Source organism: Tenrec ecaudatus, chromosome 14 (assembly GCF_050624435.1).
Source record: "Tenrec ecaudatus isolate mTenEca1 chromosome 14, mTenEca1.hap1, whole genome shotgun sequence".
Classification (NCBI taxonomy): domain Eukaryota; kingdom Metazoa; phylum Chordata; class Mammalia; order Afrosoricida; family Tenrecidae; genus Tenrec; species Tenrec ecaudatus.
The window spans coordinates 96,249,629-96,255,472 of record NC_134543.1 but is presented as its reverse complement, the minus strand read 5'-3'; the positions used below and the strand labels follow the sequence as shown (position 1 = coordinate 96,255,472).

The window sequence follows — 5,844 nt, the reverse complement described above, 5'->3', positions numbered from 1 at the left end:
CCAGAATGGTCCTTAGGCATACATTATGGGTTAAATAAATTCTGATTCAGTGATAACTAAGTAGAATCTCCAATATTTAAAAAAGCTATTTTCTAATGCAGAGGAAACAATATACCCTGGTATTAAATGCTCTTTTCTGATTAATGAAGCAATTACTGAAAGCCTTATTTGTTCAAAGTAACCAGTGCTATTTATACAATAAAATAACCCCAACAACTCCCCTAGTCCTACTTCAAAACAAGCATATCAAACTTGATTTCCATTAGAATGTAGTTTCTCTTTTCACTAATAATTCAAAGCAGAAACAAAAGCATAAAACCCAAGCAAGGCCCACATGTATATATATAATCTGTATATCTATATCAATGCAAACAAGTATTGAGCTTCATCTTCTGGACAAGAATGCCAAGTTAGTCTCTCTTCATAAAACACAATGACAATTAGAGGGCATTTCATGCTTGCCAGCACCAAGCCTGCCTCATCTGAACCTTTCCATTTCATGAGCTACATGAATGCCCCACTGCTGTCTGTCTGTCTGTGTGTGGCCCACGGTTACATGTTCAGGACCCAGGCCTCTGGCAGGGCCCCTGGGCTTGTCAGCAGCATCACTTCTTTTCTTTGATTTGCTGTCATCAGATTCACCGTCAGATAAAGGCTCTCTTTTTGTTCCATCTTTTTCTTTACCAGCTTTATGAGAATTGAGAAATGCTTCAATGAACTCTGGACAATGTAAATTTTCTTCAAATTCCCCAGTGTTATCTGCAGCTGTGAATCCCTTCCACTTTACATGTTGCTCCAGAACTTTTTCTACCACACATTTTTCAGGTTCAGGCTCTTCGACTTTTTTACTCTTTCCATTCTCTTTCTTTCCTATTTTTTTGCAATGTAGTTCTATTAGAGGCCTTTTTAACTTAAAAATCATTTTATTGGGAGTTATTACAGATATTCTAACAATCCATAATTCAATTAGATCAACCATAATTGTACAATTGCTGCCACCATCAGTTTCAAAACATTTTCTTTCTTCTTGAGCTCTTTGATATCAGCTCCCTTTTATCTCCTCCTGCCCCCACTCTACCTACCTCCCAGGAACCCTTATTATTACATTATAAATCGTTCTTCTTTTTGCCATAGCTTACATAATCCAGTGTATCTGTTCACCTACAATTCTGTTACTCTCCTCTCGAGTGGGGTTATACAGTCATCACTACTATCAGTTCCTTCCCCCACCCACTTCTTCCCACATCCTTAGGGAATCATTACTCTGATTACTGTTTCAGAAGGATTGTTCTAGCTTAGATTTCATGCATTGATCTTAATTATACAAATGAACATATGCAGGTCTATCAAGATTAATGCGGCAAAACTAAGACCATTAGTAGTAAGGGGAAGAACTATTAAAGAAATAGAGGGTAGTTGTGTGCTTCATCAGTGCTATACTGCACCCTGGATATGTCATCCCTTCCATGTGGCCCTTCTGTGAGAGACTGTCCAATTGTCTTACAGGTGGTTTTTGTTGTTGTTTTTAAAATCATTTTATCGGGGGCTCATACAACTTATGACAATCCATCCATCCATCCATCCATCCATCCATCCATCCATCCATCCATCCATTGTATCAAGCACATTTGTACATTTGATGCCATTCATCATTCTCAAAACATTGGCTTTCTACTTGAGCCCTTGGTATCAGCTCCTCATTTTCCCCTCCCGCCCTGCTCCCCCCTCCCTCATGAATCCTTGATTATTTATAAATTATTTTGTCATGTCTTATACTGCCCAACATCTACCTTCACCCACTTTTCTGTTGTCCATCCCCCAGAGATGAGATTATAAGTAGATGCTTGTAATCAATTCCCCTTTCCACCCCACCTTCCCTCTACCCACCCAGTATCGCCACTCTCACCACTGGTCCTGAAAGGATCATCTGTCCTGGATTCCCTGTGTTTCCAGTTCCTATCTGTACCAGAGTACATCCTCCGGTCTAACCAGATTTGTAAGGTGGAATTGGGATCATGATAGTGGGGCGGGGTGTGGGGGAGGAAGCATTTAAGAACTAGATAGAGGAACGTTAGAGGCCATTTTTAAATTTAGACTTGAAGAGCTATTGTTCACTGCATCTGACCTGTTCGGGGTCGCGGGCCTGCATCATCTTGGGTGCTGCATGCCTGCAGCTCAAGCCACATCTGAGGAGGAGGAGGAAGAGGAGGAGGAAGAGGAAGAGGAAGAGGAGGAGGGGTCAACATGATTTCATAAATAAATTTGTTTCTGTTTTGGCAGGAGAATAGGTGAAACCACTTTTCCAGAGTAATAGATAGTTTCTCCATGTCAATGAAGATATTTTGGTCTCCTTTCGTTATTACATCTCCAGTGTTGAAATCAGTGTGGAATATTAATAGATGTTCAATCAGTACTTATGAGGTGAATGTATGTGAAAATAGATCTTAGAATGTAAATAGTGTCCACATTTATTTAAGAGTTGGGAGACTGAAAATCAAAGAGATTATCTGACCTAACCCAGGTCACAGAACGTAAGTGCAAACCCAGGTCTCTGTGATTCTGAATTCCACCATCTTCTCAGAAAGTGACAAAGAGTCACATGAAGACCCTCTGGTTGAGGAACACAAGGTGTGCCTGGGCTGCATTTGAGGTGAGTTGGGTTGTACTGTCATTTCATGGGGTTTATGTATTTTTAACCAGGGTCCCTAAGTTCGGTAATACGCATATCCAGCTCTCCTTCTTCCCCATGCATGGCACCTTTCCACCTCCCTGTAGAGTAATATTAGGGGATGTGACCCCAAGGGACAGGGCATTTCCCTCTAGGAGTCCCTGAACTACAATGCAGTGCTAGACAACAGAGCAGGAAAGGGCTTACTGAAAGCTCTGGGAAGATCATGGCTTCTGACTGCTTTGACCAGGGATGAATACAGAGCATGTAGAATATCCTCTGTGACTAATACATTTTTGATGAATGAATGAATGAATGAATGAATGAAAAGAGTAGATAAGATAAATGGAAGGAAGAAGAGGAAGAGAACAAGGGAAATGGGAAAATGACCACGTGCAAGAAGAGGGATATAAACCCCAGTCAGGGGATGAAACCCTTTCTTCCTTTCTGTTTCCTGAAGTAAATCACACTGGCACACACACATGAACACACACACACACACAAAATAAGCAGAAAGGCTGCAGATGATTTGTTAATAGTTTATTGACATATAGTTCACATAGCACACAATTCAAAAGTTCAGTCATATTAGGGAGAGGTGTGCTACCATTACCAAAATCAATTTTAGAACATTTTATTCTTACTTGTGTTCCTTGTTGCTAACTCCCCATTTCCCCCAACCACCTTGGCCATGTCCCTAGGAAACTGTTCATCCAGTTACTGTCTCTAAAGACTGACCTATCCTGGAGTCCATATGTAGAAAAATATACACAAGAAAAGCAAAACACTAAGAACAACAACAAAAAACAAACCAAACAGCTATGACAAAATAAAACAGAAATCCTCAATGGGAAGAAAGTAGAAAATATAAAAAACTGGAACAAAATTAAAATGAGTCAAAAGGGAGATCAATGATAATGACAGAGATAACCAATTTGAGTATTTACTTACCTCTTTCTGCTTGATTTCACACACATAAAACACAGAAAATAAACACTTTACCATGGGTTGGTGAGCATTCGAAGAATGAACCATAAAAACAACTTTGAAGCACCCATACCAATTTTGCTATATTAAACAACAGTAGCATGACCCAAAAACATATTGCTCAATTCTCATGTTTGGTTAAATGTTCTTAGCTGTGTTGCTTCCGTGTCCAAGTCCCTTTTCAGTCCTGCTGTATTACTTATTTCCCCGAGGGTTCCTCTCTGAACAAGGATGCCTAAACTCTTGAACTCAACCCCATTGAGGTTAACCACCCCACAACCCCAGCAGCTTGAGGGGAATCTCATGTGGGAGTTCATGGTCAACCTGTCAACATCTCTGGACAGAAGTAATTAACATGTTAAGCCTTTAACATCTGCTAGGCCAAAATCTGATCACACAGCCTTGGATTACTTTAGCCAACTGTGATAACTAGGATTGTTTACCCAGACAACCAAGTTCAGGAACAGAGTATTCAGAAAAGCAAATAAGGTAAAGTGACCAAGAGGGATCTGCTCTCTAGACCTGGGAGGCAGGTGCTGTAGGCTCTGGTCCCAGTTCTGATCTGGATTCCCAAGGGCTCCGGCAAAGAATCCAACCTCTTTTCTGGAAATAAACCTGATGGCTGGAAAAGAGGAAGCGCAGACTAAGCTTTGTGCACAGAATAACAGATGTCTTACTGCTTGTCTATTGTCCTTAGTGATCACAACCATCTTACCTTTTGTTAAATGCCATCTTCCTACTAATGTTGTTAACAGGTAATTAGTGACTTGTAAAATATGATGATGTCTTAATAGTTCCTAAGGAATGTTTCATTCTCATTAGTGGATTTTGAGTGGAAAGTGAGCATGCCGCAGGCTAATAAATTATTTAATCAATCACAAAGATCACATCTCAGTTGGAAACAGGCACAGAGTCATGACCTTTCAAATGATGTCCACAGATATTTGCTCCTAACACCACAGGTGATTTACTGGGAGCTGTGCTTGCTGACAATGATTTGCTCAGAAATATGCTCTTTGTTCCATTCGAGTGTTGCATCAGTAAGAAAGAAAACATTTCAGTGAAAATTCCCTTGTGCTTTCTGCTCCATCAATATCATGATTAATTTCCTTCATGAGAACAGGGTGTCACCAAAACTTAAAAATTATTTTCCAAATGTTTTCCACAATGCAAGACTAAATTTTCTGAGCCTTTCCTTTTAGATCTTGAATAACCCAAACTAGCTGTTAATGTATTTTTTGTGTCATGTTGGAAGTGAATTCCTCTGGTCTTCATTATCGCGTTCCAATTTTGCTAATCAAAATTAGAAAGTCTATCAGGAAAATTTAGCAACCACCATATGAATTCATGACTATTCATGATATGAGTTGAGCAGATAAAATGTGAAAATAACTTGTTAGAGAATATCTATCAAGGTTTGCTGACAATATGTAAATGATGTACTTGGGTTAAGAGGGGAAAAATCCAAGAGGGAAAAGTGATGTCTCTTGGTTTTCTACAAAGCGTTATGAATTCGTACTCTACCTTTCTTATCTGATCCCCATTTATCTCCCATTGTGTGCAATAGCCGATAATATTATGTACAATTGTTTGCCAGATCCTGACATCAAATTTACAAGAGTGTGCTTTTCTGAGAATAGACACTTTAGTAATTAATGTAGTTTTGGTGATCATTTTAAAAAGCACTGTGGCTATTCTTTTCATTTACTAGTCAATATATTAGGTAGCGAGATTTGGGGACAAGCGGGGTGCCTCCCCAGTGCCTGCAAAGGCCCACATACAGGGGTTGGAAAGAAATCAAGCAGCTCTTGGACACCTATGGGAAAACCCAAACAGCATGCACAGACTAGGACCCCTAGGCTCAGGTAAAATCAATACCTTGACCACACCCATCTTAGGTACATCACACAGGTAGGCTTGAACTCAGCCAATGGGGTCAAGTACTACCTTCAACCCTGCCTCCCCAGCCAGAAGTGTAAATTACCCCAGCTGTGGGAAGGCCAGCTCTCTTTTGCTCTGGTCTTGTGGCAGGTCAGAGAGCAGGGGGCATACATGCTGCCTGGGCATACCACTTCGTGGCCCACTCCGGGCCTACTTTTGGGGCATGCATGCACTTGGGCTCTTGGCCTCTTGTACTTGGGGATTCCCCAGTTCTACAATGTGGCTATTTTCTTCCACGTGGTTTTTCC

General features: G+C 40.5%; 1 pseudogene; it reads right to left on the bottom strand.

Moving 5' to 3' along the window:
* Positions 1–357: 357 nt before the first annotated feature.
* Positions 358–3,361, bottom strand: LOC142426097 (chromobox protein homolog 3 pseudogene; annotated as a pseudogene).
* Positions 3,362–5,844: the final 2,483 nt, after the last annotated feature.